The sequence below is a fragment of the Hyperolius riggenbachi genome, chromosome 6, assembly GCF_040937935.1.
Source record: "Hyperolius riggenbachi isolate aHypRig1 chromosome 6, aHypRig1.pri, whole genome shotgun sequence".
Lineage (NCBI taxonomy): Eukaryota > Metazoa > Chordata > Amphibia > Anura > Hyperoliidae > Hyperolius > Hyperolius riggenbachi.
This window is the reverse complement of record NC_090651.1, coordinates 288,388,738-288,413,324: the sequence shown is the minus strand read 5'-3', so window position 1 is coordinate 288,413,324 and position 24,587 is coordinate 288,388,738. Positions and strand designations below refer to the sequence as shown.

The window sequence follows — 24,587 nt, the reverse complement described above, 5'->3', positions numbered from 1 at the left end:
TGTTTTTGACATTATTGCCAGATCTGACAAGATTAGCTGCATGCTTGTTTCTGGTGCTACTGCAGCCAAGTAGATCAGCAAAGCTGCCAGGCAACCGGTATTGTTTAAAGGGAAATAAATATGGCAGCCTCCTTATCACTGTCACTGCGGGTTCACTTTAAGGCGCCCCGCAGTAATTTTTGTGCATGGCTCCATTTTATCTAAAAGCCTCCCTTGCCAGGACAATATAAATCAGTGGGGCTTCTGTGCCACTTAAATCCTGGAAAACAAAACTTTAAAAGTAAAGAACAAAAAAAAAAATGGTGATCAAACCTCAGATTGCTAGAAATATAAATAGGCCTCCTAATGAGAGATTTTGCACAGAGCAGTGGAGTGGAGCGGCTGTCATCTGAAACATCTCTAAATGTATTTTTTAATGCCCTGTGCTGGCTGCTTGAAGTGAGCCGAGTTACAGTGCGCTCGCCTCCACGTCCTCCTTGGTAAATCATCGCCATAGAGCTGTAATGAGAGGGAAAAGACAGCAAGCCACATTTACAGGGCACAACTACAAAACAGCAGCCACAGCTGTAAGCAGAAAACAAGCGTCACCTCAATTCACGTCTCTTACAGCAGGCTACACACAGAAGAATCAAAGCCTTCACAGCACTAATACCACTGAAGAAATGTACCCATTACAACACGCAAAATGTTTATCGCTATCTGACTCTGAAGCCAGAAGAAAGGCGCTGTGATGGTATTCTCTGCAGCAGTGGTGTAGCAAGAGGGGTGGACAGGTTTCAACCTCACCAGGGCCGCCGAGCCTAAGGATACCACATGGGGCCCCTGCCAAAGCCAGATTTATACTTTTTTCCAGCCTTTTCTTTCATATGTAGCAAACCCTATTTCATGTAGAGGTGCCGCCGCCCAAGGTCAGGCCCCTGCTCCAGTGTCTGCATTAGCTTCTTATTGGTGCGGTAGAGGTGAGATCTCCTCTCTTTTGTATCGTGGTAATCATTAATAAGCCATTCCTTCTCCTCTACATACACCTGTCTGACACAGAGGCTGTCCTTGGAACTCCGGTTTTCAATGTCTGCAGTATAGAATGTGATTGTTATAAATACAGAGCTGGGGAGGGGAAGAAAACAAGGGAAGAAGACAAGGAGGGCAGTAAAACGAGGGCAGTAGAATATTTGCACTGTGGCCCATGGCTCTGTAGTTACTGCTCTGCATAACTGATTTACTCACTGGTGGGTCTATATTAGATGACATGGAGGTGCCACTTGGCAAGTCCCAGTACACAACAGTGATCATTGTGGGCCGACTGGGAAGAAGTGGGTCAAGCTTGTTTGGAAAATGATGCAGATTAAGAAACATTTTGTTTGTTGCTTTATTTTATTTATTTTGTTGTTGGGGGTGGGGGGTTTGATGACACAGACACACTATTTTTATTTGTCCCACCATCTATCTGCTCAGTAGTAAAGCAGAGGAATTTAAACAAAGGCATAGCCCTACTGTAACAACATGATCAACAAAACTCCAGCTTGCAATCATTTTTTATTATGATGTTATGTTGGTAGAAAAACAAACCCAATATATAGTAAAGATATAGTAAACATTATACCTTTTAATGACTAACTGAAAAAGTTTCATGGAGCTCGTACCCTTCTTCAGGCATATTTTCATTGCTAAGACAGCTAGTGAAAAATGTATCAGTGGTTACTTGTTAGAGCTCTAAAGCGCAAAATCTCTGAGCCTGAAGGGGTTAATTAGCGGACTACCACTTTAACATGAGAAACAATACACTAGGGGGGAGCACACATATGTCTACTATATGTGGGGAGAGGGGGCATATCTAACTATGCTGGGGGGGAGCACATCAGGCTACAGTACTGGGGGAGCACATCTGGAGGGGGAGCACACCCTATTGTAGCTAGAACTGGTTCTGCCAAGATTCAGAACCTGTACACTATCCAGCCAATGTTGTGCTCCGCAATTTTTCTAGTACTTATTCACCAGCAGAGTAGCATGCGGTATCTGTGTAATGCCAGCAGCATTGCTATGGTACCACATATCTTGCAAGTAGAAAACTGTATTTGTTTATCATTACAGCATAGACATCCTTCTCCCATTTAGAAGGTAAGTAAAAGGTTTGCTTTAAATTTTGACAACCCTTCGCCACCGCTTAAATCTGATGGCAAATCCATGAGCATTCACCTATGTTGTAAGATCCTCAGCAGTTCTTGCTCAGCCATGCCTATGTTCTGGAAGGTGACAGGCTAATACGGGCCATTGCCCATGATGTATAAGTCCATGAGCTGCATACACAATGCAGACAAAGACCCATTACTCATCGCCTGTGACTCTTAATAACGGCCGCACACATTGCAGCTGCGAATGTCTGATGGCATTAGAACCAATAAAAGTATTGCACCAATACAAAATGCAACTGATACATTTAGAAGGATCAATGAATTGTAATTGCTCGTTATCAAAGCCAGTGATTTTATTAAACAGGAGTGCTTGTAAAAATTGATTGTATTGAATCAAATCAACTGATTTAAAACATTGAAATGATTGTTTTAGATACTCTTGCAATGTTTTTAAAGGGAATCTGAAGTGAAAATAAACTATTAGATAATGATCTGTATGTGCAGTTGTTATCTATGCAAAAGAGCTTATCAGAGCTCTCCGGCCAAGCTTGGTCGGCTACAGTGCTGTTTTCTGAGGCACTTATCTCAACCTGGATCTCACTGTTTCTTGTTTTATTAAGGTTTTACTGCAGGAAAGTTCAAAAGGTCATTAGCTCTGCTCTCATTCATAGTTTAAAATAGAGTGTAGTTTGTAAACTGTAAATATTAGAGAATGATGCAATGTTATAAAAATAAAGCTATACAACTAAAAATTCAATTAAAAATTATTTGCTACTAATGTTCTATTGATTATCCATATTACACATACAATTCATTATATTCAGGCTTGGATTTACCTCACAGGAGCCTATAGGCAAAGATGTCAATGGCACCCTAAACATCACCCTCCATGAACCTACAAACTCCCGCCAACCGCTTCGCAAGTGTGCTGGCTGGCCCAGCTGTGTCTACTCCCTTACTTCCCTCACCCATCTTAGCTACAGGTGCCCTTTAGTATTAGGTAGCTAGAGCTATCCTCAGTATTAAAGAGAATCTGTATTGTTAAAATCGCTCAAAAGTAAACATACCAGTGCGTTAGGGGACATCTCCTATTACCCTCTGTCACAATTTCGCCGCTCCTCGCCGCATTAAAAGTGGTTAAAAACAGTTTTAAAAAGTTTGTTTGTAAACAAACAAAATGGCCACCAAAACAGGAAGTAGGTTGATGTACAGTATGTCCACACATAGAAAAATACATCCATACACAAGCAGGCTGTATACACCCTTCCTTTTGAATCTCAAGAGATCATTTGTGTGTTTCTTTCCCCCATGCACTGAAGTTTCAGGCTGCTCTTTTCTTCCTGCAAACAGCTTTGCCCTTGTTTGTAATTCCTCAGTATGTGAAAGCCCAGCCAGCTCAGAGGACGATTTATCCAGCTTGTAAAAGATAAGTGAGAAGCTGCTCTAATCTAAATAACACACAGGCAGTGTGCATAGAGGGGCCTGGAAGGGTGAGTTCATAGCAGAACCACAACACTGAAGAACTTGGCAGCCTTCCAGACACAGGCCGACAAGTCTGACAGGGGAAAGATACATTGATTTATTACAGAGACAGTGATAGTATAAAGTGCTGCAGTTAGCCAGAACACATTAGAATAGCTTTTGGAACTTGTAGGATGATAAAAAACAGGATGCAATTTTTGTTACGGAGTCTCTTTAAGTAGCTAAAGGTGCCTCTGGCTGAAGGGAGATCTCATCAGTGGAATGCCAAGAGCCAAACTCTGCACAAGGAAGGAGTGAGAGAGGCACTCAGGGAGGGAAGTGATCCGCCTTTCCATCATCAGGCGCCTGTAGGCATGTGCCTACAGTGCATTATGGTAAATCCAGCCCTGATTATATTGTAAGTTTTTTTTTTCGCTTCAGTGTCAATGTAAAATCAATAGAAAGACACACTAAAATCCATCCATGTGTGATCAGCATTAGCCTTCCATACGAATGTACAAAAAAAAAATCCAGATTCTCGAGCCAAGAAAGCTGATTCTTCACAATAAGAAAGCTCATACAACAGGATGAACACGCAAGGCTGTCTAATCTTAACAGGGGGCAAACTAACATGACCTCCGACGTGAGAAACCTCCTCACTGATTTCATCCACAGCCAGGCCAGCAGCAGCAGCAGCAGCAAATCATAAGCTTGCATGAAAAGCCATGAGAACTGTTCTCAGCCACACAGAGAGATTCGGTCAGACACGTTCAGCACAATCTGACTAGCAATGGTCCTTTGCATAATATGTTAATGTTAACAAGTACATAATAATAGCAATAATGATAATAGCAATAATCGCAATGATAATCATAATAATAACAGCGTTGTGAACCCCCTGAGGGACTGTGATGTGAACTGTTCAATGGGCTCTGTGGAAAAAAATGTGTCAGCTCTATATAAATACACAATAATAATCATATTAATAATAATAGTGCCAAACACGCAAAGCTCTGCTCTCGCTTGGTAATCTCGAATCAAAAGCACAAATGAAAATTCCATCAGAATCTGCATAAAAAGCATGGAATAGCAACAGTGACATCATAGCAGTATGATAAATGGCTTCCGCTAACATTGTTAATAATAATAATAATAATAATAATGTAAAGCTGCATACAATTCGGTTTACCACTCAGTAAAAATTCAGCAAATTTAAAGAACTGAAGTGAGAGGTATGTGGAGGCTGCCATATTTATTTCCTTTTAAGGGTAGGGTTCAGAGTGGGAGGTTGTGTTGTGAGGCGACATTAAAGTCACAATGCAGCATTACAACGCAAAGCAACAAAAAAGTGGTAACGCACATTAACACTGCATACAGTAGGTACAGAAAAGCATACAGGCAATGAAAAGTATGCTTTCTGTACCCGGTAACGTGTGTGTTTAGAGGTAACGCTCTGCAGCAGAGCATTACCATAATGCTACACTTTGCAATGCAACACTAACATTGCACTGTGAACGTCACAGACACTTCATGGCAGAGAAGAAAACTGCGTTGTAAGACTTTATAATGCAGCTCCGCAACGTCCCACTGTGCACCAGCCTGAGCCAGTTGCCTGGCAGCCCTGCTGATCTATTTGGCTGCAGAAGTGTCTAAATAACACCAGAAATAAGCATGCAGCTAATCTTGTCAGATCTGACAATAATGTCAGAAACACCTGATCTGCTGCATGCTTGTTCAGGGTCTATGGTTAAAAGTAGAAGAGGCAGAGGGTCAGCAGCACAGCCAGGCAACTGGAATTGATTAAAAAAATATATATAACAGCCTCCATATCCCTCAGAATGTAAATTGGGGTTAGGAAAGATTTTACAATGAACAAACACTGGCTAAATAATTTATAAATTAATATTATAAACAAATCAGCATATTTATTTATTATATTTTCACTACAGTTCCTCTTTAATGTTTACTTCGCTGTAAATACAATTAAAAGGTAGGATATGCAGTGTTTTCCACTGAGGCCTAGTTCAGAGTGCTCAGTAGCGTTGCATGATAGTTCTGCAAGTCAGCTCACTGCCCATACAATGCTATGGGACTGTTCACAGACGGTACTGCGCTGTAACTGATTCTGTTATTCTAATGCAGGTTTTGTATTAAAGTCTATGTCCAGTCTCCATTGCAGTTCACATTCATTATAACACATTATGAAGTGTGAATTGAGCAACTGACCACTGTGAACCTAGCCTCAAGAACAAGTTCTACATATTAGCACATCCATCTGGACAGGTAAAGGTGACAGCTGATCTGACTGCAGAATAAGGCCCTGTTCAGACTATGTGCATTCCTAGCTGTTTTGAGGGAACGCGTACGGGTACAAGATACGCATAGAAATGCCTATCAATGCTTTCCAATGGCCTCGTTCACATGTATGCGTATGAGACGCATACGTTTCTCATTCACATTGCTGCACGCAGTTCTGTGCGTCACGCACAGAAACAAATGCAATGAAAGTCTATGGACACGTATAAAAAACGCGTACTATTGCGTTTTAGCGTACATTTCCCTTTGCGGTTCCCATAATTTTTTTTTCCCCGGGTCACGTGTGTGTGCAAAACGCAATAGAAAACGCATTCGAACTCAAGAAAAAAGCATGCGTTTTTAAACTTGCGTTTCTTTGAATTTATATACGTTCTACAAACACTGACAGTCTGAACAGGGCCTAAAGCTTTATAAATGTGTGAATGATTCTCAGAGAGTCTGCAGTGAACATTCATGAAATTTGAGGTTCTCTCTGGTATATAAATTGTCCTCTCTGTGACAGCTGAAATCATTTCCCAGCTTATAGAGATGCACACCCTGGTATACTTAGAGCATAGCATGTTCTTTGATTCACAACACTGCCTCTACTGTGCACTGACAGTGGAGAACAGAGGGCAATCACATCTCTAACCTTTGTCTTTAGGGGGGCTGAATTCTGCATGCTTGAGAGATTTCATACAACCCATTACTAAAAGCAGAGAGTCTTTCGAGCCTGGGTCAGAATGCAGGGGGGATTTGCGAGACTCTGCAGGCCTTCTTTTATTATATTTCTGCAGCAGCGAAAACTGTATAATCACATTTACACAAGATCATCTCGTATGAGAAGAATACATAACAGTAGATGCCTAGACCTAGCATATAGGGCTCGATTCACAAAGCGGTGCTAACCCAGTTAGAGACTTTAGGCGTGATAACCATTACACCACGCTGGTGAAAAGCCAGTTTAGGCATGATAAGTTTAGATAAGTTTAGATCGCATGCAAAGTCCCGCACGCAAAGCAGCACCATTAAATTCTATGCGAAGTGCACCAGACTTTGCTAGCGCAAAACCTTTGATCAGCTGTGCACTGCGGTGCTAACCCAGTTGGCGCTTAAACTTATCATGCCTAAACTTATCACACCTAAACTTAACATGCCTAAACTTATCACACCTAAACTTATCACACCTAAACTTATCATGCCTAAACTGAGTTTACCGGGTAGCACGGTGGCGTAGTGGTTAGCTCTCTCGCCTTGCAGCGCTGGGTCCCTGGTTCGAATCCCAGCCAGGGCACTATCTGCAAAGAGTTTGTATGTTCTCTCCGTGTCTGCGTGGGTTTCCTCCGGGCACTCCGGTTTCCTCCCACATTCCAAAAACATACAGATAAGTTAATTGGCTCCCTCTAAAAAATTGGCCCTAGACTACAGTACTTACACTACATAATATAGATATATGGCAATGGTAGGGATTAGATTGTGAGCTCCTTTGAGGGACAGTTAGTGACAAGATATGTATATACTGTACAGCGCTGCGTAATATGTCGGCGCTATATAAATACTAAATAATAATAATAATAATAATAATAAAGGGCTTTTCACCAGCGTGCTAACTGTTAGCACCGCTTTGTGAATCAGGCCCATTGTGCGTAGAACAACAAATTGACTCCCGCAGTTTGTGTCAGAAGCGCATAATTCATGTTGGAAGTGAATGGTGCCACTGAAATGCAACACATCAGTAGCGGAACTACAATGGGGACCACCAGCGAAAGTTTGATGAAGTCCCCCCACCCCTTCCCTTGCCTCCCCCTTGGTTCCATTCATGGCCATGGGGCCCATCTCACAAGGCTCATTATACAAGTGTGGCCTTTATGATCGTCACAGTTCACACCCATAACAAGTGTAGCCACAAAAACACCTGATCTGAAGTATAATTTCCTGTATTGGATTATAGTTCCTTGTGTTGGTTCTTGGGGCCCTAATACAGCTCTGGGACTTCCTGTGATCTCAGGGGCTGCACCCCTCTAGTTACACCCCTGCACCATATGCACTACTGTTAGGAAAATATATGCATTATTGCATATGAAAAATAAAAACATAAGAAATTCTTACAAACGTGATAGTGTGAACAAACCAAGCAAGTTGATTGTTTAGTTGTGAGCTAACAGCTCTCATAGAATAAAAGTTTACCTTAAAGAGAAACTCCAACCTAGAATTGAACTTTATCCCAATCAGTAGCTGATACCCCCTTTTACATGAAAAATATAATGCTTTTCACAAACAGACCATCAGGGGGCGCTGTATGACTGATTTTGTGCTTAAACCCCTCCCACAAGAAGCTCTGAGTACCGCGGTACTCTGGGCAAACTGCCACAATGTAACAAGGTTCACAGACAGGAATTAGCTGTTAACAGCTGTCTCTAACAGCCAAAACAGCTAGGAGCAGCTACATAACCTGCCCACAGTAAAAATGTCACCATGTAATAAATGTCAGAATGTAAATTAGGGAGAGGAAAGATTTTAAAATGAGAAAACACTGACTAAATCATTTATGCATAATTATGGTAAAAAATGAAGCACTTTTTTTACTATATTATTTTCACTGGAGTTCCTCTTTAAAGCACGCATTACCTTTAGAAACATGGATGGGTACTTGGTTCAAATCTCAGCCAGGGCACTATCTGCACGGAGTTTGTGTGTTCTCCCAGTGTCTGCGTGTTTCCTCTGGGCATTCCTATTTCCTCCCACATCCCAAAAACATACAGATAAGTCAATTGGCTTTCCTCTAAAATTGGCCATAGACTACGATGTATACACGTAGATAAAGGATGATATGAGCGCTGCACAATGGCCTCGTAATCGCAGCCAGAGGTTTCCAATCCACAGTGGACAGTAGACAAAGTAGTATGTTATCCTCGCTGCTGTAACTGTAAAGTGCCAGCCTCTCTGCAATCACCCAGTGCTCAACAGTAGGGGTATGTGGCCGCCACCAAGGCATATACAATCACAATCAGGCTGCTTGTGTTGTTGCCCGGAGGGGTACACTATAGTAAAAGTTTACAGTTAAAAAAAATTAAAACATGAACTTACATTGAGGATCATGCATACTGGAACCTTTTCCATAAATGAGCCTATGTATGTGCACAAATCCTACCAGTAAAGTGCACCTTCTATCATAAAACCATCATCGGTACAGTAGTAGATTGCCCGTTCTCCTCTCCCGACCAGGTTTCGGCTTTCCACACTCATCAGGGGCTGATGATGGAGGAAAGCCCTATCCCTACTATTGAGCATTGGGTGGTTGCAGGCTTCACAGAGGCTGACACCTTAAAGTTACAGCGCCGAGGATTACTACAACTTTATAATGTATACATGACAATAGTAGGGATTAGATTGTGAGTTCCTCTGAGGGACAGTCAGTGACATGGCTATATACTCTGTACAGTGCTGCTGAAGATGCCAGCACTATATAAATACTAAACAATAATAATAGACATGCCTATGGAAAGTAAGGCAGCAGAGACTGGGCAGCAGCCAGTGCAGATGCTATAATTACTGGGATTGGCAGGAGGGAGCGGAATCTCACCTACTGAAGATTCTGAATGAGAATTTCCTAACTTGTCTGATGAATAGTTTCCCCTGAGAGCTGTCATGTAACAATGTTGGCTGACGCCCACAGACTTTTAGATAATCATGCAATCTGGCTGTTCTGGTATTCCAGATCCTCTGTGAATCATATGAACCGTTGTTCTTGCAGAAATGACAGTTTATGTTCACATAGGAGCCATTACTGAGGCCTTCGGTTCAGGCTTTAATATAATTTACTATAATTTCACTCCAATAATTGTTTAAAGAGGAACTTTAGCGAAAAGGAGGGCGAAAAAATATACCAATACAAAGTAATATGTTAAAAATAGAAGAAATTATTGATATTCGCCATGTAATTTGTTCATATTGTTGGATCCACAATCAGCCTGCACATCATCATCTTTACTACTGGAAGACATGAAAAACACTAGACAGCACCAACTGCCATTATCTATAACCACAACCCCTAACAATGTGATAGATATACATATGCACAGAGGGAGATACGGGTTGCTTGGCAGTTGGGAACAGCTTTTATTTCCCACAATGCAACACGGTTCACAAAAAGGAAACTGTCAGGACCTAGGTCCTGACATCACTCTGTGGGAGAGTTTTGCCACAATATCAGCCATACAGACCCCACTGATGATCTATTCGAGAAAAGGTACGATTTCTCATGGGAAGACTGGTATCAACTGCTGATTGGGATGAAGTGCGATTCTTGGTTACAGTTCCTCTTTAAAGGACCACTATTGCGAAAAAAGTAGTCAGTTACAATCTGACAGAACCAACAGGTTTTGGGCCAGCCGCCAGTCCATCTTCTCATGGGGGATTCTCGGGGTTTTCTTTGTTTGCAACAGCATTTCCTGAACAGCAGTTTAACTGCCAAAATAGTAAGATACCAGCAAGACTCCATACTTGCACACCATTTAGTCAGTTAAACTTTGCAACTGCTGTTCAGGAAATGCTGTTTAAAACAAAGAAAGCCATGAGAATCCCCCATGAGGAGATGGACTGGCCCAAAACCTATCGGTTCCGTCAGATTTGAACTGACTACTTTTTTTGCGATAGTGGTCCTTCAAGGAAGGAGGAAATACCTCAGAAATGTCACATGGCTGTTTGGCCGTATCGTACGCTTCCTTCAATGAACCTGAGACTTCAACAGTGGATAAGGCCTTTTATAGCACACATTTAGGAATAATCACTTAGTATTATGACATGGCTCTTTATTTTGTCTATCTAACATATTAGGATTGGCTGTGGCGCTACCCCAGCAGCTGTCTCAGAGCTTTTTGTTCTGTCATTAGGAGCTGTAATGGTTGTTAAGCATTACAAGACTGAGGCAATCGGCACTAGCTCCCCACTCAGAGCAAGGGGCAGGCTCAGCAGGAAGGTAGTGCGGCTGTACACGAGCAGAGATCCTGCATGGTAATGAACTCTTCTCTGACAATTCATTCGTGCCTGGGAGCCTGTCTTCACTGCAGCAGCCAGGGGTCACCATAGTGGAGATGTGAAGCGCTGCTGACAAGAATGAAGTGATGTAAGACACTTCATTCATGTACTCGTTTTACTGCAGGGCTACCGAACCGAAAGTTCAGGCTGGCACTCAAACACGCGAGAACGTCTATGTCTCCGGTTACATTTAGACTCTGAAGCAAGTTTGACTGAAGCCTTGAGAAACGTGGATTTTTTTAATGAATGGTTTTTGTGATGTTTGTCAGTCATTTGCATTGAAAACAGTAATTGGCCTAAATGAAGTTTGATTTGAAAAGGTCGTTATGGCAGAATGACTTGGCTTTGAATGCCTGTTCTGCTTATCGTGCCCTTACAGTGCATTCCTACTGACAGCAGCACAAGAAATGCAGCAGACAAGGACATGCTGTGTTTACAAAAACGCAATATAACGCAATGCTTGCCAAAGTCAACAATCAACACAAGCTAGCACTCTGCCATCATATTCTGCTCAAAATTACTGCACTGTGTCAATCATCCAAGGAAAACGCATCGGAAATACATCGGAGGATTAAATCTCAGAGAGGTCGGCTTGAGCACAAACAAATCTTGTAAAATATCTCCCAGTGATGTGATGTCTATAAAAGGTTTGGGACGCTTTAGGGCCTATTGGGAAACAATGCTATAAGTGCAAAGCTGGGTAGTAGATGTCAGTCAGACTGTGTCCACACTACGATGAGTTCATGCCATATACTGTGACAGCGCATAATTCAGTCACTGTCCACAGCAGGAACCCACGTTCAGATCTGTTCATTTTATCGGATGCGTCATAATAGCATTACTAGCATGACATGTTCAACTTCCTTCCGGTGCCCATGAAAATCGTGCAAGACAGGACTCTGCCTTCCATCACTGCAACAGGCACAACCAAATGAACAAAATCGGACATGTCTGGATGAATTATCTGCTTAAAGGGAACCTCTTTTTAGCTGTTGCACTCCCCTTAAAGACTATGGGTTTGATCCATTAGTGAGTGCGAAACAATACTTCCGATGTGATGCTTTCACAGTGAGACGTTACAGGCGCACGTTAGTGCAGCCTGTAATGCAGCCCACCGCACAGTTATGAAAAATAAATGGGCTGTTCACAGTGCCCACATTGCGTTACATTGTAACGCAGCACGTACGTTGAAAGTGCTGCGTGCTGTACGTTGTAAGCGGCTAAGCCGCGTTAGACTGTTTGCACATGCTCAGTAGTGTTGGAGGAGGTGGTCTTCCCTATTCCTCCTCGGCCAGGCACATGGCTAATTAATATTCACTGGACGGTTTGACGTGCAGTAATGCAAGTCAATGGGCGATGCAGTAAGTGTGCATGATGGGAGCGCAGTGCGGTGTGCATGCACGGAATGATGGGAATCCCAGTGAAGTCCTTCCTGCCAGGCAGGGAATACGTCACTATCCAGGTTCGGCACTATGCATATTACCCTGTCTCCCCATTGTGGCGCAAAGTTATATATTGGCTGGTTTCTGGAGTCGCACCAATAACCCTAGGTGTGCCACCGGCCTCAAGTGTCAGAAGTATTCACTGCAACAAATATTTCCAGCATGCTGAGAACATGTGATCACCTACAGACCAATACATTTTCTATAGAGAAATCAGGAGGCTGCTTCTAGCTATCAGGTGGTGTGTGGAGCAGATCAGGACTTGGACAGCTCAATACTGCATGGAGAAGGGACCCCTCTGGGTTTTACCTCCATCGTGAGTCTGCCAGACAATGTCCAGTAGTAAACATGGTCAATGGGAAGCAGATCATTTCAGCTTCCATGTAAATTGTGTGCAACCTGGAAATGGACCAAAACTGCCAGAAAGTTCATATGATTGGCCTACATTCCAAGCAGCAAACAATTTGCTCTATGTTTGCCTGAAAACTGGTATTAGGTATCTTATGGACTGTCTGTATCCAGGCCCAGTCTGCCCATGATGCCAAGTGAGGCGACTTCCTCTGCAGGCGGCAGAAGTCTGGGGGCAGCACCAGGCAGAAACAGGAAGTGAAGAGAGTGCCTGGCAAGCTATACTGGGGGAACAGTACCTAGCTACCAATACTGGGGGAACCTATAATTGGCTACCCACCTATACTGAAGGTGTTTTTTGGGTAGCTCACCACAGCTATAATGTGCGGTTCAGATTGTCGGGTGCTGTGTGATCATTCCAATTCAGGGGGCGGGAGGGGGGGGGGTGCATCCTCAAAAGTTTGCCTCAAGCAGCAAGTCTAGAAAAGGCCCTGTCTGTATGATCCACGTTTGCTGACAGAATTAAAAACCAAGTTCAGACACTCTTTCTTACAATCAGAAGCGTAACTACAAATCATGGGATACCCCAACAAAACTTTGATGGGCCCCCCAATATCCACACCCTTCCCTTGTCAACCACTTGGTGACCCTCACAGTCTGGGGGTCCATTTTGCAAGAATCGCAATACAAGTGTGACCATCAGGATCTTCACACCCAGAACAAGTGTAGCCAGAAAAACACCTGATCTGAAGGATGAACCCCTTTATCGGAGGGAGTGAGGTAGTAGTTGGTGCCCACTTTACAGCTGTGGGCCTCCTGTATTTACACCCCTGGCTCTCTACTAGAGACTCCAGGCTATTAGTCAGCAGAGGTTTCAGGAGGCAGAGCGATCACTCTCCCCCCGCATGTCCATGTGATGTACCACGTCCCCCAGTGCTTCTGAAGCCCCGGATCCCTACTAAAGACTCCAGGCTATCAGTCAGCAAAGGTTTCAGGTGGCAGAGTGATCACTCTCCCCCCGCATGTCCATGTGATGTACCCCCTTCATTAGTTCTTCTGAAGCCCCAGCTCCCTACTAGAGACTCCAGGCTATCGGTCAGCAAAGGTTTCAGGTGGCAGAGCGATCACGCTCCCCCCGTATGTCCATGTGATGTACCCCGTTCCCCCAGTGCTTCTGAAGCCCCGGATCCCTACTAAAGACTCCAGGCTATCAGTCAGCAGAGGTTTCAGGTGGCAGAGCGATCACGCTCCCCCCGCATGTCCATGTGATGTACCCCCTTCCTTAGTTCTTCTGAAGCCCCGGATCCCTACTAAAGACTCCAGGCTATCAGTCAGCAGAGGTTTCAGGAGGCGGAGCGATAACTCTCCCCCCGCATGTCCATGTGATGTACCCCGTCCCCCAGTGCCTCTGAAGCCCCGGATCCCTACTAAAGACTCCAGGCTATCAGTCAGCAGAGGTTTCAGGTGGCAGAGCGATCACTCTCCCCCCGTATGTCCATGTGATGTACCCCGTCCCCCAGTGCTTCTGAAGCGCCGGATCCCTACTAAAGACTCCAGGCTATCAGTCAGCAGAGGTTTCAGGTGGCAGAGCGATCACTCTCCCCCCGCATGTCCATGTGATGTACCCCGTCCCCCAGTGCCTCTGAAGCCCCGGATCCCTACTAAAGATTCCAGGCTATCAGTCAGCAGAGGTTTCAGGTGGCAGAGCGATCACTCTCCCCCCGTATGTCCATGTGATGTACCCCGTCCCCCAGTGCTTCTGAAGCCCCGGATCCCTACTAAAGACTCCAGGCTATCAGTCAGCAGAGGTTTCAGGTGGCAGAGCGATCACTCTCCCCCCGCATGTCCATGTGATGTACCCCGTCCCCCAGTGCCTCTGAAGCCCCGGATCCCTACTAAAGACTCCAGGCTATCAGTCAGCAGAGGTTTCAGGAGGCGGAGCGATAACTCTCCCCCCGCATGTCCATGTGATGTACCCCGTCCCCCAGTGCCTCTGAAGCCCCGGATCCCTACTAAAGACTCCAGGCTATCAGTCAGCAGAGGTTTCAGGTGGCAGAGCGATCACTCTCCCCCCGTATGTCCTTGTGATGTACCCCGTCCCCCAGTGCTTCTGAAGCCCCGGATCCCTACTAAAGACTCCAGGCTATCAGTCAGCAGAGGTTTCAGGTGGCAGAGCGATCACTCTCCCCCCGCATGTCCATGTGATGTACCCCGTCCCCCAGTGCCTCTGAAGCCCCGGATCCCTACTAAAGACTCCAGGCTATCAGTCAGCAGAGGTTTCAGGTGGCAGAGCGATCACTCTCCCCCCGCATGTCCATGTGACGTAAGCTCTCGTATGATGTGTGTATTGTAGTAGATCAGGGACACAACTGATACCTCCCTGATGTGGATGATTTCCCTGCTCTGCCACCCTGTGCCAGATCCAATTCCAGCAGGAATCCACGTCTGATCTACTGTTGTGTTCATTTATCTCCCTCCACATTAAATCCATAAAACAACTGCCTTTCCTGATCAGTGTTTGAACTATAAAATCATCAAACATTCATTGAGGCGGTCTTACATTTTATAGATTTTTATTGGATTCAATATTTCCTCATATTTAGTTTTACTCTTAAATTAAAAATGACAAACCGCGTAAGGCAGCCTTAAAGGGGAACTGTAGTAAAACTAATATGAATAAAATTGCTTATTTTTTACAATATTCATTGTAATAATTGAAGAGGAAAGATTTGCCCATTGTAAAATCTTTCCTCTCCCTGATTTACATTCTGGTTCTGACATCTTTAGTTCTGCCAGGCGATCTGTACAGAATGTTCGTTACTGAGAGTTCTATGAGGGAGATATGGCTTACCTAGCATTTGGAAAAAGCTGTTATTTCCCACAATGCAGCGAGGTTCACAGACAGCAAACTGTCAAGACCATGGTTATGACATCACAGCGTAAGAGGAGTTTGACCACAATATCAGCCATACAGACACCCCACTCCGCCAACCCCCCCTCTCCCGATGATCTATATGAGAAAATGTGGGAAAGGGGGTATCAGCTACTGATTGGAATGAAGTTCAGTCCTTGGTTAAAGTTCGTCTGTAAAAGAGAACTGTTTCAGTCAGGGAGTGAACATGCAGCTGCTGTAGGTTGCTGTAGATTAATATTTCATTGCAGCGGGTATTTCCACTTTATATATTTTACCCCTAAAAATGTTTTAGTTTTGCTGAACTTTTTTTTCTAATTTAAACTAACGTTTCAGTGAATGTACATTTAAAAAAGCCTGTTTATCATTCCACACATACTTTCACCTACTGCACATCCATTTTCTTTACCATCTTTCTGCCGAGGTCATTTGGTTTAGATTTTCAAATTTCACTCCAGGTTTTTTGAAAAAAAATTAAATAAAAAAAGGAAGAAAATTAAAATCAATGGCCCTGGATTATTAGCGGTCAGCTGAAAATTGCAAATAACAGAGTTGTATTGTGTGCTGCATATTAATAGCAATGCCTGGCAGGCTGTATTCCTACACTATGAGGAGAATACACTCTGCAAATTAACATCTAGCCCACCCTGTCTGCTGCAAATTACCAACCCCTTTACCCACAATTCCTTCCCATTTTCAAAGTACAATCTCTCCCATTTCGTTTGGTTAAATGGAGTGTCTAGATTTATTTATTTTTTAAGTACAACCCCCCACAGCAGATGAAGTTTTGACTGGTAAGGATGAGAGTGGATGAGCTAGAATAGAGAATGGAGAGAAATGAGGAGAAATGATAAGATGCATCTGCAGCTGGTGCAGTTCTGCTTCAGCCTCTACACCTGCTGCTCCTGTCATAGCAGAGCACAACAGAGAAGAAGACACATTTATAACCAGACGTAGACTCATTACATGCCAATCAGGGGGGGATCCTGATTACCATGCTCGCTCATCACATAAGCCTCTAGCCTTCCTAATGAAAGAATATGCCACCCTACAGAAGCAGCCGCTTGAACTGCACCTTTCGGAAGCTTGTAAAGGCAGGAAAGGCACCCAAGCAGCTGAATGACCAATATTTAGAGCAATGTGAGGAGTCAGCTGCCCGGGAACAAGACACCAGCGACTCATAATGATGCAGCATTGCATCCAGCACACACAAAAAAAGAAGAGAGGCTTACATCATAAATATTTATGCACACCACTGCTTCCACATGGAGGCTATAATCACATTAACCCCCTTCTACCAGAATGTTCCTTATTTGGCTGTAACCTGAATGACTGACAGACCCCATGTCACTACTACGGGAAAGCAGGCAGCTGCTGTATATTGATAGCACGTCTATGAGGATGGTTGGAGAGAGACTTGATTGTATTACAATATGCTAGAATTTTTTTTCTTTTTCAAATGAAGTGTTTAGTCAGGAGGTGAATGACTGATTGTTCTTTTGTTACCTTATAAGTATGCGCCCACAGGGCTCACTGCATGTTTCCGTATTTGGGCGGTAGCTGGCTTCTCTTATTCTTAGGGTCTCCTAGGTTGCCTTCTCTAATAAGGGGTGTCTGTGGCGAAGCAAGGGGGACAGTCCGTGTCTTCCTTTTCTTGCTCTTCCATGCTTCATTCTGCCTGTAGTGTCATGTCACAGCCAATAATGCTTCCTAAATGCAGCACACGCAACATCTGGGCTTGATGCAGAGAGAGAGAGAGAGAGACACAGAGAGAGAGAGAGAGACAGAGGCTCCTTCCTCCTGGGTTATCCACAGAGCCTGTGCTGAGGAGCAGACTCATGAACAGGGGAAGGGAGGATGCGGTACATTGAAAAGGGGGCTGTATACAGAAGTAAGGGAGAAGGAGGGATTACGTGAAAGAAGGGATTGGAAAGGAGGGGTAAGGACTAGTTACAAAACGAGTGACATAAGGACATTGCAAGAAATGGAGAGGATGTAAATAGCTTGACTGACTGGAAATAAATGACTCAAATTAGAGATAGAAAAGATCAATCTAGCGTTCCAAAGGTTGACCAGATTAAAGGTGGGGCAGAGTGGTAAAGTGACCATGGGGCACATACTGGGCACCTGGTAAAATCTGGTGCAAGTCTGCCCCACTTAATTAGATTTAGCCAGTGAGGGGCGACAGGAGAGTAGTGCACCCAATAATCCGACATGCAAACTTTTACAAAACAGCAGTTTTGGTGTCCACAGACAATTTTAAAATGTGGACAGAAAATGCCTAATTATCCAGCAGCAGGGCCAGGTTAACATCATACAGGGCCCCAAAAAGAACAATTAATTTACCCCCTTCTTCCCCCGGCTCCCTGTTTATTGGATGCTAGGGTGCTTGGGCAAGTTAAAAGATCTCAGCCGCATGCCTCCACATAAAACAATCAGGTAGTAACATGCCTCCAGATAAAGGAATTAAGTAACCAGGTGCCTTGATATAAAATATTTAAGCAGTTATGTTTCCACATAAAAGAATCAAGTAATGACTTGCCTCCAGATAAAAGGATCAAGTAGTCACATGAATTCAGATTATATTAGCAATTAGTCACATGAATCCACATAAAATAAGCAAGTAATAACATGCCTCCAGATAAAAGAATGGAGAAGCCAGGTGCCACGAGAGAAAAGAATTAAGTAGTCAAATGTTTCCACAAAAAGACTCAAGAAATCACATGCCGCCAGATAACAGGACCAAGTAGTCATGCTGGCTGGAAAGTGTAATGGTTAAGGGCACTGCCTCTGACACAGGAGACCAGGGTTCAAATCTCGGCTCTGCCTGTTCAGTAAGCCAGCACCTATTCAGTAGGAGGCCTTAGGCAAGTCTCCTTAACACTGCTACTGCCTATAGAGCGCGTCCTAGCGGCTGCAGCTCTATCGCTTTGAGTCCGCCAGGAGAAAAGCGCAATATAAGTGTTTGTCTTTTAAAAGGATCAAGTAGTCACATGCCTTCAGATACAATAATGAAGTAGTCACATGCCAGCAGATAAAATAAATAAGTAGTCATATATTTCCATATAAAATAATTAAATAGTCACATGCCTCCAGATAAAAGAATCAAGTAGTCACATTCATTCAGATAAAATAATTAAGCAGTCATACACCTGCAAATAAAATAACTAAAGCAAATCTGAATTAAGAAACCTCACTTTAGGTTTGATACTTATCGTAGTAGTGGGAAGGCTCTGGATAGCATAGAGCCTTCCTGTTCTTAAAGGACAAATGAAGTGAGAAGTATGTGGAGGCTGCCATATGTATTTCCTTTTAAACAATACCAGCTGCCTAGCTGTCATGCTGCTCTATTTGGCTGTAGTAGTGTCTGAATAACACCAGAAATAAGTATGCTGCTAATCTTGTCAGATCTGACACAAATGTCAGAAACACCAGATCTGCTGCATGCTTGTTCGGGGTCTATGGCTAAAAGTATTAGGGGCAGAGGATCATCAGAATAGCCAAGCAAACTAGTGTTGCTTAAAAGAAAATAAATATGGCAGCCTCCATATCACACTCGCTTCAGTTGTCCTCTAAGTCTAGCTGTCTTTCTAGTGCTGTCCCCAGTTGTAGCTGTTTGACCGAATAGCCCTTTAAACCAACTCTAAAGTGCTATTTGAACCATAGGGACACCAGAAGACAGTGCTGGAATGATGGGCCAGACAGAAAAATATGAAATACATGTGTGTATGTAAACCCCTTTAACCCTCTTCCTGCTGACCCTCCGTGACTGTCCTCCTTAACAATAACCCCTTCCTTATACCTAACCTTTACAGTGTCCCTTCCTGACACAATTGTTCATGTTTCCTATTCCATTTACAATAATTTTTATTGAAAATTTTTCAGCCTACAGAATATACAAGTATCCAATGGTATGATATACAAGTATATAGAGAAAACAAACATGTAGTAAATAATGTTTCCTATTCCATTGAACATTTCCTGATGCCTATCCATAACTTTCTCATTTTAAAAACTAAATCTAACTTCCTCCTACCTTATTTACTAACCATGCTCCTCCAAATCGATGCCTATGCCTAACTGAGAACACTAGCTGATACCCATATAAAGTAAATTGGGAGTTCATCTGGTTACACATCAGTTTTATTCTGCAAAAAGCAGAAGTGTTACTATAAAAGTACCATACAAAAACAAATAGCAGATTGCTCTACATAGTATTATACTGTATTGATATAAACTTTATTGCACACACAAGTATCCTTAATAAAAAATACCCCAGGACCTCCCTCATCAAGAAGTTCAGGAAGAATAAAATACTAAAAACAGTTTAAAAAAATAAGAGGTAGTGGTGGTGGACTTACCTCTCCAATGAAGACGCAAATGGTCTGTATGAGGAAAACAACTTGTATACTCCACAAACAATACGACATGTTTTGCAGGTGTTCAACCCCTTCTTCAGGCAATTAACATAAAAAGAGTAACTTATATGAGCTCTCAGCAGGCTAGGCGCCCCTCATCAAGAAGCGCTCTACCCCTATGTAACCTAGACTGGTCAAAATACACACCACATACCACATATGCATGCAAAACTTGTAACCTAGACTTGTCAACAGTTCAAGATTAGTAAATCCACTTTGATTGCCACCAATGAAGAAGTTTATACTATTGCCATATTAAGCAAGCAAAGTTCCTCAGCATTAGTGGAAAGTACAGACAAGCATAGTTAGTAACTTGAGACAAGTAAGTATTAATGCATGTATCAGACTGGCATAGCCAGACTCCTCACCTTGTGTGTGGCAGATAACTAGTTCTTACCATTGGGTCACACTTAATCCTGCATCTGGTTATGGTACGTTTTTCCTTCATGGATATCTCCGCACCTCGGTTCTTTCAGCCCGAATTGGGGAGACACGCTTTGGGGGGGGGGGGGGGGTGGAGGGCTCGCCTCCTGTGACATCAATATGTGGCCGTGTGCTTCCTCCTCATAACTTGACATGTCACCATGAAGACCATTTGCGTCTGGTACCTCCTATACTCGTCTCCCTAAAAGGGAACTCCACTCTTAGATGTCATCCAGATTATTAGAGTTAATTTCATGTGTCACTTCCTCCATTATTATTGCAGTTGTATTTCAAACATCAAACCCTTAGTTTAACTTAAGTCTTCAGATTTTGATATTCTTGGAAGTGAGTTTAATTATAAAGCCATCTAACACATATTAACAAATTTAAGGCATGCAAATTTAATAACATAAATGTGAAATTCAAAGTGGGCCACAGAACAGACTCCAATTTACACACCTGCTCCATGCTGCAATCAATCTCCCTTAAGCCTTGGTCCCACTTAAGTGTTTTCAGTCGCAATTTGAACGTTCTAGGAATCGCCAGCAATTCCAAAAGGACTTCACTAATGTTACTCAATGGTCCTGATTCCATAGGAGAAACTGAGGCTTGTCAAAATCCCAATCACAATGCCTGCAGCCTTTTCAGAACAATTTAATTTGGGATGTTCAGGAGCGAAAATCGCATTGCCTGAAATCGCTCCGGAAATTGCAGAGTTTTTAATGGCACAATAGCTCTCAAAAACTCAAATTTTTTTTAGAGTGATTTGCAATCTCTATTGGACTTCAGGCCTTCTTAGTCTAAGAGGTAGACCACTTAAAGCCACTAAATATTGGAAATCTAAATGTATTCATTTACCTGTCCATCCAAGGTTGCAAGAATGCGCATTTCAGCTCAGAATATTCATGCAAAAAACATTTTAAATCAAGGTCATTTTAGTTTCCTGGGCTACAGTGTACGCAACAGATAAATCCATCTACAATCCTGCACATTAGCAGCAACTTATCCATTTTCTTCCCCCTATTGGGTTGTGATTGAAGTCTCTGTCAGGGTTATTAAAATGTAAAAATAAATTTATACTAAAACAAGTAGGACATACATTTCTCATCTCTTCCTCTACTTGCAGCTCCTCTAGACCAGCTCTTGAAGCACCTCCAAATCTCTAATAGCTTCCCTCTCTTTTAGGCTCCATTCCATATCTTCCATCTCCCCTCATTACCTTTCTCCCTCTGGTTCATTAACTTTTGTTTAATTGTGACCTTTGTACGCAGGGCAGGTGTAATGAAAGATTTTGCAACCCATTATATTTTGCAACTTGCCATAGAGGACAATGTATAACTGCATAGGCAGTTCACTCTGTTAACACGCCTGTAATTGTATGCAACCATGGATCCCATTGAGCTAGAAGGGGGATTGTTCCCTACAGGGGGGGTTATTCGTTGAGCTAGAAGGGGGATTGTTCCCTCTAGGGGGGGGGGGGGGGGGGTTATTCGTTGAGCTAGAAGAGGGATTGTTCCCTCCGGGGGGGGGGGGTTATTAGTTGAGCAAGAGGGAAGGGTACTGTGTGAGAATAGGGTTTGGTTGGGTTGCATTTTCTGATACAGATAGGTTGAAGTCAATGGTTAGGTTGCACTTTCTGATAGCTATACCTATAAGTGAGTGCAACTGGTTGCAAAATCTGATAGTTGTAAAAAATGTCACTACACTGGTTTAACCCTCGATGGGGCCCCAGGGAAAAGGTAACCTGGGTCCTCACCCCCCAGCAAAATTTGCATTTAGCTGGCTTCCCCCTCCCCCCCTTCACATCCTGTGCTTTTGGGAATGTGCTGCTGGCCCCCCCCCTCCACCCCCCCACATTGCCATACCTCCGATCCAACTTCCCCACTAATTGTCCGCACTGAGTGCACTAATAACTTTGTAATCGGGGCAGCAGCATGTTCACAGCCTTTGCATATCCCCTGTCCCGGCTGCTGTGTTGCTGCTGCTTGCCTGTCTACATTGCACATCCTGTGTGATCTAGCGCATCATGTCATGTATAACATGCGCTGGATCACACAGGAAATGCGATTAAGACAGGCAAGCAGCAGCAACACAGCAGCCGGGACAGGGGATATGCAAAGGCTGTGATCTTGCTGCTGCCTCGATTACAAAGTGATTAGTGCAGTCAGCGTGGACAATTAGTGGGGAAGTCGGATCGGAGGTATGACAACGTGGGGGGGGGGGGGAGAGGAGGGGGCTCCAGTGGCATAATCCCAAAAGCACAGGATGTTAAGGGGGAGTTTGGGGGCCCCAGTAGCAGCAATTGCTCCCCTTGCCTCAATGGAAGCGCCGGCCCTGTTTTTACCTGTAGAAGGTAAGTTATTCTTAAAAGTAAATGTAGATATAACCTGCTGAGCGGTCTGGACGAACTCAGCTCGTCCAACACCGCCAGAGGCTGCCGCTCAGGCCCTGCTGGGCCGATTTCCACCAAATAAAAAGCAGCACACGCAGCCGGCACTTTGCCAGCCGCGTGTGCTGCCTGATCGCCGCTGCAGAGCGGCGATCCGCCGCGTGCAGCGGCGAAAGAGGGTCCCCCCAGCCGCCCGAGCCCAGCGTAGCCGGAACAAACAGTTCCGGCCAGCGCTAAGGGCTGGATCGGAGGCGGCTGACGTCAGGACGTCGGCTGACGTCCATGACGTCACTCCGCTCGTCGCCATGGCGACGAGGGAAGCGAAACACGGAGGGCCGCTCATTGCGGCCTTCCGTGTTATTTCTTACCGCCGGAGGCGATCGGAAGATCGCCTCCGGAGCGCCCTCTAGTGGGCTTTCATGCAGCCAACTTTCAGTTGGCTGCATGAAATAGTTTTTTTTTTATTTAAAAAAAACCCTCCCGCAGCCACCCTGGCGATTTAATCAGAACGCCAGGGTGGTTAAAGAACTCCAATGGGTCTCCCTTACACACAGGATTCAGTTTACAAGGATAGTTAAGCACATGCATACTTTAAGAGGAAGCGTGCAAACCCAGGGAAGAGCAAACATTAAATGCATAGTAGAACAAGAAACCCAGAAACGGTTGCGCTGCATATATTGTCAATCAATTTTATTTAGGCATCATAATAGTTACAAATATTAAAACCATATAAAAACACGAGCAAACATACCTACTGCACAACAAATAATTGCAAGAATAGTGGAGATAGAAGACAAAGTGAGCAACAATCGCCTTTTGAACATGTTGAACAAATAAAAAAGATACATTAAACATGTAAGAAAATAAAAAAAAGAAAACTAAAGTAATAAGATAAGATAGGAGCCCCTGATGAAGTGGTTAATATAACCATGCCAGATGCCACATGTGGGGCCTTCTCCTCCCGTCACTACTTCTGACCACCGCAGTCTTCCCGGTACCTTGATTATATTAACCACTTCATCAGGCACTCCTATCTTCTCTTATGACTTTAGTTTAGTTTTACTTTCTTACATGTTCGATCGCTAATCACAGTGAGCTGTACAGGTGATTGTTGTTCACTTCTATCTCCACTATTCTTGCACTAAATATTATCTCTCGCATTTACCTTAGCATAGGTTCATTTCCTCACCAGCGTTGGACCTGGGTCTTTTGCAGCAGAGGAAATTTATTCTGCATGTGGTTGTTTCAGAAGGATTGATTAGAATACAACAGGGAGCATTTGTTGGTCTACCTTCACAATTATTTGTGCAGTAGGTATGTATGCTCGTATTTTTATATGGTTTTAATATTTGTACCTATTATGATGTCTAAATAAAATGGATAAACAATACATGCAGTGCAACCGGTTTCTGGGTTTCTTGTTCTACTGTTGCCTTACACACATGAGAAAATGTGAGCCCATGATTGAGAAGGGAGAGATGGTTGGCTGTCAATTCCATACTGTCAAGTCTGATTACAATAAAACCAGCTCTTCCTGGGCAAATTGTCCCCCTTTTTGAGGATAGCTGTTCTTTACTTTTCCTTATGTTAGGACTGCCTACATGGGAGAGGCAAAAAATGGCGCTCAGCGCCAATAGTGTCAGAATGACGCTGCAGTAATTAACTTAAAACTATATTTATCGTTTTATGTTAAAACATTTTTTTAACAGTGATCGGGCTGGAGAGGCAGCGGGC

General features: G+C 43.6%; 1 protein-coding gene across 2 annotated transcripts in view; it reads right to left on the bottom strand.

The window, feature by feature from the left end:
• The window catches only part of GRIK4 (glutamate ionotropic receptor kainate type subunit 4), a 531,391-nt gene extending 513,944 nt beyond the window's left edge, over positions 1-17,447 (bottom strand). For both annotated transcript variants that reach the window (XM_068241000.1, XM_068241001.1), the window contains exon 1: positions 17,130-17,447. The gene's annotated coding sequence lies outside the window, so the exon portion shown is untranslated. The remainder of the gene's footprint in view (positions 1-17,129) is intronic.
• Between the last annotated feature and the right edge of the window lie 7,140 nt (positions 17,448-24,587).